General features: G+C 40.9%; 1 long non-coding RNA gene across 3 annotated transcripts in view; it reads right to left on the reverse strand.

The window, feature by feature from the left end:
• Positions 1 to 13,650, reverse strand: part of LOC137676472 (uncharacterized) — a 57,385-nt gene extending 43,735 nt beyond the window's left edge. For 2 of the 3 annotated variants that reach the window (XR_011050086.1, XR_011050084.1), the window contains exons 1-2: positions 13,575 to 13,650; positions 11,022 to 11,101 (exon numbers count right to left, since the gene is read on the reverse strand). This is a non-coding gene — a long non-coding RNA (uncharacterized lncRNA). Of the gene's footprint in view, positions 1 to 11,021; positions 11,102 to 13,419; positions 13,497 to 13,574 lie in introns of those variants that run through there. The other variant, XR_011050085.1, reaches the window with a different exon arrangement.
• Positions 13,651 to 13,829: the final 179 nt, after the last annotated feature.

The raw sequence follows: 13,829 nt of genomic DNA on the forward strand, positions 1-13,829 counted from the left end.
CCATGTCCTTTCTGGCACCCGCAGAGGACTTAGGGCCCCGCCGAGTGAAGACCATTCCTGGACTCTCCTCTTGCCCTGATGGGAGGGAGACCGCACCTTCCTGCCCGCCTGCCCTGCTCGCCCTGCCTGCACGAACTGCCGCGCTGCGCTCTGGGTCGCTCGCGCTCCCCAGGGGCCCTTCAAAACTCCCGCAGTGCCTCCGGCCACGCCCCCTCCTCTCCTGATTCGTTGCCGGGAACTTCCGGGTCCAGACGGGACTCAGGGCTGCTGCTCGGGGGGCCCTGAGTACGGAAACCGCCCGGTACAGCCCGACCTCTCCCTTGCCCCGGACTCACCTCAGTCGCTGTCACCGCTGCTGCCACTGCTGCCTTGCCGACGGACCAGTTCTTGCACAGAAGTCAAATTCTTGCACAGAAGTCAAATGACTGTATTTGAGACATACTGCAAATATCTTTGGATAGCTAAAAAGGTTGCAAAGAAATCAATACTTTTAAAGAAGCTATTTAGGAGTATGTTAACAAAAAAAATTTGTAAGCAAATACAAGTTACAAATCTGAGATTTGACTAAGAAAAATTAGAAGGAAATTCAATGGAATAGAGAATTAGTTGACACTGGGTAATATATAATGGGGATGAGCCAACAAGACTTCTTTTTGTTTAAGAGAAGTCACCCTTCATTGCCCTCTTGAAAGACCTCCAGGAGGTAAAGAAACATGGATAACTGTGATCTTGCTGATATGATATTTATATTTCCAAAAAGCTTTCAACAAAGTTGTCATCAGAAACTCTTATGAAAACTGAGCAACAGCACAAGAGTGAAGGCTGTGCATTTTAAAAATAATCTGTTTTAAAGATACAATCTAGAAGACAGGAATAAACTGTCACTTCTCACAGGTGAGGTCATGAGTGGAGGTCCCCAAGGACCTGCACTGGAACTCATGCTGCTCAGCAGTTTAATAAAGCACTTTACAAATTGAGTGAGTGAGCAGTGAGGTGATGGTTGCTGATAACACCAGGTTATTCAGGTCAGAAAAGAGCAGTCAGCTATGAAGCTGTAAAAAAAAAAAAAAACCTCAGAAGTTTCCCAAAGCCACTACCCACCAGACAAAGCTCTGCACTTAGGAAAAATAAACTAATTTCACACAGAAAATGATGAGTTCTTAATTGTCAACCAATAATCAGGAACTAGATCTTGGTAGTAGAGTAGATAGTTTCAGGAAGATACCAGCTTGACACTGAGCAGCTGTCAAAACGACCTCCAACGTCACAGATGAAACAGATTATTAGGAAATAATACAAAAGGGAACAGAGAATGAAATAGGAACATTATTACTCCACTGTATAAATCCATGATTCACCCATACCTTGACCACTGTGCGTATTTTTGGTCTCTACATCTCAGTAAGAAAATAACAGAACAGGCTCCAGGGAAGGCAACACGGATGATGCACAGAACACTTTCCTGGAGGAACAGCTAAGTGGGGCAGCTAATGAATTTTCTCCATTCCAGAGAAAATGCAACACAGGGAACCAAGATAGAAATATTAAACTCATGAACGGTGCAGTGAGAGGGATATGGATATAGACACATTCACCCAAAAACCAAACGGAGATTTAATGACTATGCAGTAGGGTCAAAAGAGACAAGAAAAAGTGGCTCTTTGCACAAGATGCAACGAAGCTGTGAAATGAAGTCCTTGTCACGGATGTTATATATACCATAAGTCTATATTTCTTGGGAGAAACAGGCAAGTTCATGTAAGTGAAATCCACTGAGGGCTCTTAAATACAACTCGTGTTATGGTTATTAATTCCCTGAGCCCACACTGTTGGAGTATTTTGGAAAAGCATCAGTCCATGCTTGCTGTACTCCTGCACTTCTCCTTTGGCATTACTGTCAAAGGAAATGATGAGCTACATGGACACTTGGTCTGATCAAGGCTAGTATTCTTATCTCCAAAGCAGAGAACTATTCATTAGAGAATTATTGAGGCATTCACTAAATCCTGTTTTCTGGAAAAACTGGATGAATTGTATAAAAATAAGCATGTGAAATTTAGCTGGAGGGATAACAATATTAACATCACATTCTTATATACATCTTCCTCCTCTTGAGACAATATTATTTTGTGAACTCTCCATGTTTCAGTAAAGAAGAACAATTCAATCATAATCTTTGCTGAAGACATGAATGCTACAGCTCTACCAGTAAACTAAACGCATCCAGATCCATTCTCTGGCACAGGGTCTGTTAATAAGACAAAACAGCCATATCCAAACAGCCTGTTGGGAATGGTCCCAAGCCCATGCCAACCACTGAACTAAGCGCAGTGCTTTTGGGGGAGAGGGCTACCCAGGCTAACGATCTAATACTGATCAAGACACTCAGGCACTTTTCCTGGCAAAGTCTAGTACAGTAGCACAGACACAGTCAGCTATGCTTGAGCTCAGCCACAGTTTTAGCAAAGATGTATCTTGCCAAATGTCTCTGGAAGTTAGAACCTAAATGTAAATAAAATCTAAGAACGCCAAAAAAGCTCCATGCCTACAGTTCGCTGTGTACATATTTGTACTGCATGCTTTTTACAGGTTCTAACACTACACGCAAACTCAGGAAAGTTGAAAGCCCAAAACCAAATGCAAACCCAATATGATGAGCAGTAGTTCTTTTTCAAGCTTGAACAACCACCATAATTTCTCCAAAGATCTGCTGGAAATTGAAGGAACGCACGTATCATCTCTATGCACTCAAGACAGCAACAGACATTAATAAGCGTTATTAGCAGCTCAGCTGGGCCAGAGGGCATCTGACTGACATTCTCCAGCATCTTCCATTCCACTTGAGCACACACTACACGGGAAATACCAATGAAGAACCTTAAGACCATCCTTTCAGTGTGAACTTATCATTTCGGGTCCATAAGTTACGCCTAAGAGAAGCTAGTTACTCGTTAGACAACTGGGTCAACGGTGCTCAAAGCTGTGCAGGAAATTAGGGAATGGAGCTGTGCCTCTTCCTGCCAGCTCAATGAACACAACGAAATGGGCCTGAATACAAAAACTATGCAAGCCCCAATCCTTTACCAACCAAAAGACTGACGAAAATGAAGATGATACCCAAGGTTTCTTCAGTAAGGGAAAATGGGAAAGACAATGTTGATTGAACTAAGACATTTAGGTGGGATTAATTACCTTACTGCTAGATAGACTCAGATGTCTAGCAGTTGTCAACTCTGCACAGTCAATGACCAAATAGGCTCATCAGAAAGAAATGATTTGTCCTCCAAAGGCATACATCTAAGAAAGGTGGAATGACTCACCCTTCGGAGGTGCCTGTTTCTCTCTGCTGACTATATATGTAATCTAGGTGACAAGCTCAGGCATATGCAACTATTACACATTCAGATGAATCTTAGGCAAGACGAATCCTACAACTAGTTTTACAAGTGCATTACTAATGCATCTAGTCTGCTTTTCTCAGGGAAAATACGGTGCTATTCATGCTGTGTTAAAACAGATGTTTTCAGGTGCTCATTTATTTCAAGAATCCCCTTTTGACCATGTGAATTTTAAGCCTTACACACAAAGAAAATTATTTGCCTTAACAGAGGGTGTATCGTTCAGAATATCAAGACTCCTCCTAAGCTACCACTCACCAGAAAGGTTATCGTACCTAAATGAACCCTACAGCCACAGCTGTATTCGAAAGGCATGATTGGATTTGCAATGTCAGGTGACACCAATAACTAAGATTTCTCACATAGTCTCCTTGCCTGATTTTTCATTATTAGGATATTTGCTGATAATAAAGCTTCACTTTTGCTTTGATGCAATGCTACTACTTTCAAAGGTTTTGCAGATAGTTGAAAGCAAACAAAACTAAATCCTGCAAATAATTATGGTCTAATGCTAGTGGGAAAAAAAGATCCAGATGAGCATCTTTTATTTTACTGCCCTTTCAATGAAAAACCAGGGAAATCTTTTTGCCACTGAAGTTAACAAAGAAGTTTGAATATACACAAAAAGAAATCTTTTGACAAAGTTCTACTTTGATTTAATAATTTAATGGGACTTCAAAAGTGAAATGAAAAGAGTCAAGAATAAGATTGAACATATATTCTTTAGTCCCCTCACTTATGAAATACATATTTTATTATTAACTATCACTTTCCAAATAAGCTAATCTTCGTGCTGTGCTCTCAAGATGAAGGAAAGCAGACTTCTTCATGTCGACTTAAGAAATAAGCTTTGAGCATTCTGTATGTTAGAATATATAGAAGAAACGATAACGGAGAGATTAAGAGAAACACAGGAACAGAAGCAAAAACACAGAGATAGTCCTAAGTGACAGTGAAAATCAAAAGATTTATAATACTCTCTAGTGAAATGTCAAATTTACCTTCTCAGAAGTACTAATGAATTCATTGGAGTTTTCAAAAGCCTCAGATTCCAGAAGTTTCCCTATTTCAGTTTGAATTACACCTTAATTTTTGTACCTTGCAACATTTGGTATGCTTTCATCACGCTCTTCCCCCCACCTGCCACCCCAGCAGATTTTACCTGTACAACATAGCCAATATATTCTTTAAAGTTTTGTAACTCCAGTGAGAGAGACTAGCGTCATCCAGTTACAGATACCTACATATTCATGTCTAAAACTACGCTAGTCTCCCTCAGCTCCTCTACAGTCAGTACTGCAAAATAGGCACTTGCAGGACATGAGTAATCTCACCCCAAGACAAGCTCTAAACCAAGCGATACGACTCGCACCCTGTATGTGCCCATTTCCTTCCCTTGACTATAGAAGAGGTCTGGAGGACTAGTGGAGATGCAGACATCTAAAATTCAATATGATGAATTTCAGCCTATGCTCTGTAACCGATAGAAACATGAAGTGGGGACCATCTGCCATCTTAGGCAGGTATTCTGGATGGGGCTTTGAGCAACCTGATCTAGTGGAAGGTGTCCCTGCCCATGGCAGGGGGGTTGGGACTAGATCATCTTTAAGGTCCCTGTCAACCCAAACCACTCTATGATTCTGTGATTCTCAGGTCACCCTGCTCCTGGGAGAAGACTTAATAGTTTGCAGCTGCTAATGCAGGCTCTAGCCACCCCAGTAATGTTTGTCAGTAGGTAATCTTTGTAAGCAGCACAGGGCAAGCAGCATATGGCAAAAGGTGCCTGCCTCTTGAACACTTATCAGTATCCACAAGAAATGCCAAGCTCTTCAGAATCCTTCCTTGACACAAATGATGCTATGGAAACTAGTGATGATTGTCTGAAACGTTCTCAGCAGAGGTCTCAGAAGACATGCACAAAAGACGCGAAGGTTTCACTGGCTACTTGGAGAAAGACAGCAGCCACCACATGTAGGATTACTAAACAGGGATATCTGTCTTAGTGAAGGTGCAGCTGCCACGGGAGGAACAGGCGGAAGGAAAGAATAACTGAACTTTAGTTTGTTCAAGGAAAGAGTCACTGTGTTCTGAGTTTCAGAAGTTTTAGGGAAATTTAAAAAAACAACAAAACACAGTGTCACCCCCAAAAATTAAGCTATCACCTGATCTTTCCAACTGAAGGTAAGAGCAAGGAAAAGAAAAATAGTTTCCTTCAACTTCTCTTCTGAAGAATAAAAACACTTAAGTGAAACTGAAAATTTTAGCAGAATCATTTTAGTCAAAAAAAAGGAGTCAAGACTTTTGTACTTTCTAGTCTTCAGTGCGTAAAAAAAACACAGCATAGAGAAGCTATGCAAGAAAAAAAATTAAGATACAAAAACAGTATGAGCAGAATTAAATTTCTACACAATACTTTTGACTGATCTTTGACTTTAAAAATTTAACCTGGGAAAACATGAGACCAAGGACTAGTATACTACTTTTCAACAAGTTCTCAGTGCTTTAATATCATCATCCTAGTTTTGTTTAATTAAAAAAAAAAAAGAAAAAATACAAAATTTAGCCTAACACTGACTACTTATAGACAAATGTTTTTCTCCTTGCTCTTTAAGCTCAACAGAGAGGCTGTCTGGAAAATCACCAGGGGATGCGAAACATCTGGAGGAAGGACAGGAATACCAAATAGAAAATCTTTTTGCTTTAAAAGTCTCTTTTACTTTTAGACTTTGCACCTTCTATCTCATTCTCACTTGAGGTATACGCATGACACAGCATTGTAGAAAAATATTGCAAATTATAACTTTTAAATGTCTTTTTGAAAAGCAAGTGGAGAAATTTTTTTCATACCTGTTGGATAGTAGGCTTGTGAGTACTGCACTGAAGATGAGTAGCTGCTATAATATGGAGAGGAAGCTGCCATGGTCCAAATGTGTCTCAGGCTCTCTAAAAAAATGCAAACGTTTGCAGATTGTTCCTACAAGAAAAGTGCCAGCCCTGAAAGTTGTTGCTGGCTGTAACAGTCCCATGGCAGCCCTTTCACAGCCCCAACAACAATGGGGGTCTGCGCTTGTTTAGCTACTTAAACGTTCAAAGTTTTCGCAAAACAAGAGAGCCGAGAGCCCAATTCAAAAATGACACCGTTCGCATATTTCTCCCACAGGAACGGTGCTAGCATTGAAAGTTTGCCGTTTACAGAACACAGCCGAGCCAGAAGAAAACGTACTGCAGAACCACGAAGTCTCATTTACACTGTGCGCAGAACTGCTAAATTTATCCACTACATTTCCAGACTCTCCCAGTGAAGTGAACACTGCTTTTATAAATATATTTTGTTCATACTTGTGCTTCATTCAATCATGAGCATATATTTTTTGTTTTAGAGGCCATTGATTTCCCTGAGTGAGAAGACACTTTGCTCCTGATCCACGCAGATCCAAAAACTAGGCTAAAAATTATATACTTCTATTTTAAAAGCCATGGATTTAAAGGACAGTAAAATGTCAAGAAGCAAACTGACCAAAACACAAACCACGTACCTTGTCCAAAAATCAAACTGCTTCCTGTGAAAAACGCTTCTTCACAGAACAACAGAGTGGCTAGGGTTGGAAGGGACCTCCGGAGACCGTCTAGTCCAACCCCCTGCCTCTCCAACAAGCAATTCTTATTTCGGATTTCCAATAGAGTGACAAATTGAAGTATAGTAATAAACCAAGATCCTTAGGCATGGACTCAGATATTTCAAGAACCTTCTGAAATTGATTTTTAAAGGACACAGAGTTTTATATTCAGAATTTGGATCAAAATTTGCTGTAAAATTTCTAATTTACCATTTCTGTAGCAAGACCACCGTATCTTCTTCTTTATCTGATTTATTCTTTAAGAACAATCTGCATACTTGAGATATTAAACTCAAGGAAATAAGCTCTGTTTCCTCAAACAAGAACCTTAATCTGGCCTTTCATTTTGAATGAGGAAGCAAACTACTTTCAAATGTTTAAATTCCAGTATTACCTCTTCCTTGCGCATGCATACTCCTATACTGTTGCAGATCAAAACTCACTTGTCATACTTCAGACCAATCCAGAAGCTATCTGTTATAGAATGTATGACTGCCTCGGTAGTTGTTTGGGGGGTTTGGTTTTTTTTTTTTTTGTTTTTAAATCAGTTTAGACATAGAAAAATATGTTAGCTGTCGTACAGTATGCAAAATACCTATTAACTGCAATATCCCTGTGTCCTGGTCTGGACTAGGACGGACTTTTCAGTTAAGTTCTTTTAAGTGACTGTACTTTCTGGAATTGACTACACATGCTTGTTGCTGTGGAAACCAGGTTCCCTGTTGGGTCTCTTTGTTCCACAAGTGAAAGGGTGTAAAAGTGTCACACCTGCAGGGAGGAACAGACAGGACAGGTGACCCAAACCAGACCAACGGGGTATTCCATCCCACACACGTGATACTCAGTTTAAAGCTGCGGGACCACAAGCGTCGCACTCTCTTCCCCTATGGCCGGCATTCAGGGAGGACTCTGCCTGTTCTGGCTTTGTTCCAGAATCTGGTTCCCACCTGCTGCTGCGTCTGGTTCAGGACTCCCTGGCGCCTGCCCTGCAGCGTTAGCGGTGATGTGGTAGTGATCGGGGGGAGCTCATAGCTGGTTTTGTGTATAGTTCATTATTTATTCATTATTTTTTATTAAACCTGTTTTCACTTTCCAACCCATAAGTCTCTCTCCCTTTTCTATCTTTTCCCCTCTGGGGAAGGAAAGGGTTAATAGAGAGCATCTGTCCATCTGCTTAACAGCCCACCCAGCCCTAAATGGTGACACCCTGGCAGGAAAGAGAGTGTTCTTAAAGCTGCAGCTGAAGGAAGAGATTCCTGTAGAGTACCTAGCCAGTTTCAAAGAATTCCAAGACAAAAGATGGATTTGCCTACATGTGAAGTTGCATCTGTTTAACAAAAAATGTTATTGGCAGTTCACTTGAGAACAAATCAACTCATGGCTTTTACTTTGACCTAAGAGTAGTTTATTCTTTCTGTTAGAAGTTGCTTAAAAATTGTTTTAATAAGTCATCTGAAATAAAACTGTCTACAATATGCTTCATAGCAAAATCCAAAAAGCAAACGGATATGAGAGGCTACAGTCATATTTTCTTGGTTTAACAAGTTGCTGCTTCTCAGACCTTCGTTATAACTCCTTACGTAACTGTGTGTACATTCAGGTCTATAGCAATGCAGAAGAGGATCACTTAAACCAAGTAACAGAAAGCAGTCTGAACACATAATCGCAAGAATTCTCACAGAAAGGAGATGCTAAAAATTACTTTTATCCCTAAAAAAAATAAAAGAGAATGTTTCAAAAGCCCAGTAAGCACAGTGGAAAAGCTAACTGTTCAATAACAAATTAGTCATTGATATCTCATCAGAGCAGTTTAAATACCAGTTCCATGGTAACAGTTTGTCTAGAAATTGTAAAAAGGGAAGCAAAACTAACTTTACTAGTTTGCCCAAACTAATTTTCATTTGTTTTTCCAATTCACAAATGTGGTTACCAGAAAATACTGTCTTGCTAGTTTTTATTATTTTTTACCAGCGATTCAACAAGCCATAGGCACCTCCATGATCTGAAGAGAGCTTAAAAATTTGGGGGTATGAAAGGAAGGAAAAGTGGAGAGGATGGAAACCCTAAAAATGTGTCAGTTTAATGTCTGGAAAAATTCAAACCAATTTGGACATTGTGGTAAGAACTGGTTAAAAAAATGTTTCTACAGATTCAGCAGAAGTTTCTTACAAATAAACATTCTTTCAGCAGTCTATTTCACTCCATCTACAGTGACTATCCTCCATCCCATGGGGTCTGGACTGCCCACACACCTGACAGCTGCTCTTGCAGGAGACAACCATGATGACACCAAAACTCTGAAGAAATTACTTCTCTTCAGCATACCAGCAGTCTCCATGTTGTGCTCCAGCAGTACAGGTGGAAAAAAGAGAAAGAGCTGTATGGTGGAGGTGCTCATCAGACAGCATCAGGAATAAGGAAGCTCAGAACACGTGTGGTGAAGATAATGAAAGAAAAAAATCAAGGATTCAGCCAGGGTCAGGGAGATAAAAGCAAGGTGGGATGAAACAGGTATAGGACTGGAGGACACAATAATGGCTGCTAATTAGATGAGTACCACCATAATAAGGCAAAGCAGGGAAGCTTGTGCTCATGTGCAAAGAAACCCTCGCTAATATACTTCATGAGCACTAAGCGTCGCACACTACTTGCCATAAGCACTAAGATAATGGTGTGCTTTGTGAGCCCTACAGTTTTTAACAGTAAAGAGTCTGAATAGCTGACTAAATAGCTATTCTGGGAAAGATTTAAGAGTGTTAAACATTCTATGTCATTTAATTAGAATTGAAAAGTTCTCATATTATCTACTCCAAAAACATATACCACCCTGCTTTAACAGTCTTTGAGGAGGCTATTTTCAGCCATAATGAGGGAATGGATCACAGCAAGACCTCACATATATAGGATGAGCTACAACTCTGATGCAAAGTGAACTCTTTGACCACCAACTAAGGCTCATGAAGTGACCAAACACTTCCTTAACAAGTGCCAAAAGCTGATCTGAAATTCCGGGTATAAATATGTAGGTAAAATACAGCCATCACTGTGGGCTCCTTATACATACTTTGTCTCTTTTTAGTAATTCAGACATGTTAGCAGAAATCTCAACTACAAACTGTAACGCTACCACTATCTATCCCCTAAAGAGGGATACTAATTTTCATTTGAAAATGGACACCTATAGCAATAAACTCATAAGCATTCATATGTCTTGAGAACACTAGTTTTCCAAAATTGTTATGAAAGAGACTACTATATGAACTGCACTGTTCAAATGTCACATTCAACTAGAGCTTTTGGGCATTTATAAAGCTACCTTCAGAAAGCAATGTGCAGCATTTGTACACCTGGCATAGACCCTGCTATTCATCAGAAAAGTTTTTACAAATACCAGGGTTTTTTTCTGCCCCACACCGATCATTTATACACATATACACAGACATATGAGTCAAAGTTTAAAAATATCAAAAATGCAATTTTGCTATGCATATTCTTCATGATAAAGGCAACATGACCTTAGAAGTACACTGACCAGTCAAAAATAACCATATTTTTACAGTCCTCATTAATCTTGTTACATCAGTGCAGACTTCTAGAGAACATTCTCTCTTCATGGTTATGACCTTAAGCTCACAGGCAATTTTTAAGAAAGATTCCTTTTTTTTTTTAACAGTTTGTACTGAAAAGTTAACATCTCAGTTTACAAGTTTAACTTTCAAGGGGCCTCCTTGTAAGTCCAGAATGTATTTGTGCTGTAAAGAAGTGATTCTCTATTAAGAATATGCAACATAATCTGCTGTAGTTAGAATCTGAAGCACAGCAGCAGTAGCTCATACCAGAGACAGACTGGAGGAAAATTTTTGAAGTTACCATTCCTTGTTAAGGGCCATGAATATGAAGTTCTAGATAGGAGCATTATTATAGGAGTATACTCAAACAGCCAGTCTCTTACAGTGGGTTAATGTCCTCTTTCTTTCACCTTGAGATAGCTCATTTGGAAACTCACCTTACAGTCACATGTTCCTGGGGTTTCTAGCATAAAGATTTTATAGAACTACCTCATCTTCCAAGGCTTGCCAGCAAACCCTGCAGAAGAGATGCCAGACAGCAAATCAGGATATGCCATTCTTCACCACATCATGTGAGAACATGCATGAAATAAAAACAATATTTATTAAAAAAATACCCAAAACAAAACCACACACCCCCTCCTCCAAAAAACCCCAAAGCTTACACATAGAAATCAGGTGCATTACTGACATACGTTAACTGGCCAACAAATCATAAAATCGTAGAATCATTTAGGTTGGAAAAGACCCTTATGGTCATCCAGTCCAACCGTAAACCTAACACTACCAAGTCCACCACTAAACCATGTCCCTAAGCGCCTTGTCTACACATCTTTTAAATACCTCCAGGGATGGTGTCTCAGCCACTGCCGTGGGCAGCCTGGTCCAATGCTTGACAACCCTTTCAGTGAAGAAATTTTTCCTAATATCCAATCTAAACCTCCCCTGGCACAACTTGAGGCCATTTCCTCTTGTCCAATAACTTGTTACTAGGGAAAAGAGAACAACACCCACCCTGCCACAACCTCCTTTCAGGTAGTTGTAGAACAATAAGGTCTCCCCTCAGCCTCCTCTTCTCCAGACTAAACAACCCCAGTTCCCCCACCCACTCCTCATAGGACTTGTTCTCTAGACCCTTCACCAGCCTCTTATGCTCCTCTTTCAATGTTTCCCTGAAAGTGGACAACTAATATTGAGGAAACAAATATAGTTAAATATATCCTATTCACACTCTGTTTCACTGAGTGCTAACTTACAGCATTGAGAATGGTTAAGTATCCCATGCGCATATTATATTACTCCGGTTTATTTTTCGACAGACTCCTTATAGCAGGATAACCTGCATGAGAGACTCTGCCATACTACCTTGCATAGATGCACGAGTTCCATTTTGCCTCCTCCTTTCCACAGCCCAACGACCCCCAGGAGCAGCAGTTTGTATTCTGGAGCCACCAATCCAGGTAGCATATGATGCTATCAAGCAGTCCTGACTACCTGAGCACTGTTAGGCACTACACAGCTTGTAGCTGACAGCTCTGCCCACCTGCAGGCTGGCAAACCCCTGCAAGCAAGGTGGCACAATGACAGGCAGTAACAAAGAACACAGACATAACAAGGAGCAAAGTCTTTGAGAAGAGATGTGGAATGAATAAAGTACAATGACCTCTGACATTTCTGTTCCAATGCAGGTACAGACCAAAAGCTGTTACACTGTAAATATTTACCATGTCTCCCCATCAGATGCTATAAAGTAACTGCTTCAGTGCTAATTACATGTTGAGCAGCAGTGAACTGTCTCCTAGAGAAGTACCTGAAACCTGCAGCTGATCAGCATGACTACTTATTCAATGGTAAAATATAATACTTTGAAAGGTATGGACAGCATGAGTGAAGTAGAGGTGTGGATATCGAACTGAGGCTTGTGGAGGTTAGAGAGGATACTGTAGCTGAAAGTTAGAATCATGCAGCTCTGTTTTCAATAAAGATAATAGTGAACAGGAGTTTAGTAGAAGGCAAATACCCATGGGATGCAGCTGACCCACCTATTAGACTTGTGCATGCACCACTGCGGTACAGAATTTCAACACTGCACATGCCATTCGTCCACATAATCTACCTTCCTCACTACTCAGAGAGCACTGTATCACCAGCTAGTGCACTGCATACATAAATTATTTCAGATCTTTATATATACTGTCTCTGCCTGTACTGCTGGTAACTTACTACAAGAAAAACAGACCAAAATACATAGATCTTGCTATCGTTGTGAAAACTTTTCTCAACAATACTTGATTAGGAAGTAACACCTTTCTGACTTGCCATGTCAGAAAGACTTAAAAAAAGAAAAAAAAAAAAAGAGGGGGCAAGACATATTTTACAGCAATTTTTAAGTTCTGAAAATTAAAAAAAGTATCAAGGATTTACTACTTTAACAGAAACATAGCCTTTTCACCAAAGACTTCGAGAAAGAATCTGAAACACACAGCAGACAAAAAGTTCACTGGAAATATTTTCATCACAAGTAGTTATATTACAAAGCAACTGAGGAAAGAGTGTCTGATTTTTCATACTGCTACAGAATAAAATTAATTAACCTCTCACTACTGCAGTCTAACACACAATGAAGAATAGTTACTAACAAAGCAGTAAAAGCATTTCCTTTCCCAGTTAGCAAACGCGAGTTCAGACTACCGCTTCTTCCTCAAACGGGTTGGGGGAGGAGGGAAGGACCATCCCCACTTCCCCAGCGAACAGGTTTGGTGTTTTTTTTGTCCCATCGGCATTTCTACTTCTTTCAACCCTACTATCACGTACGACAGAAAAAAAAGAATTCACCGTCAAGGCCGTACATCACCGCCCACGGCCGCGACACACGGCCCCGGCCTCCAGCCAAACCCCAGCCGCCCTCGCTCGGCGCGCAGAAGCACGGCGGTGCCGCGCAGGCGAATAAAGAGCTGCCCCTCGCCCTCCCTAGTCCATAGGCGCCTCACATTCCGGCTGAGCCCGGGTTGTACGCAGGCGCCGTCGCAGTTGAGGCTTGCGGCCGCCTGGAGGGTAGACAGCAGCGCAGGCTGGCGTGTGGTGCTAAGTTCGCTCTCGGCAGCTCGTGCTCGCACCGCCCCAACAGAGCACCGCTGGGAGGAGCTGGTTGCTTTGCCTGCGTATCTCAAGAGTGGTGTTTCTTTTATGGAGTCGGTCTTGGCACATGCACACCCCACCCAACTAACAGTTCGCAGGAGGGAGAG

This window comes from Nyctibius grandis, chromosome Z, assembly GCF_013368605.1.
Source record: "Nyctibius grandis isolate bNycGra1 chromosome Z, bNycGra1.pri, whole genome shotgun sequence".
Lineage (NCBI taxonomy): Eukaryota > Metazoa > Chordata > Aves > Nyctibiiformes > Nyctibiidae > Nyctibius > Nyctibius grandis.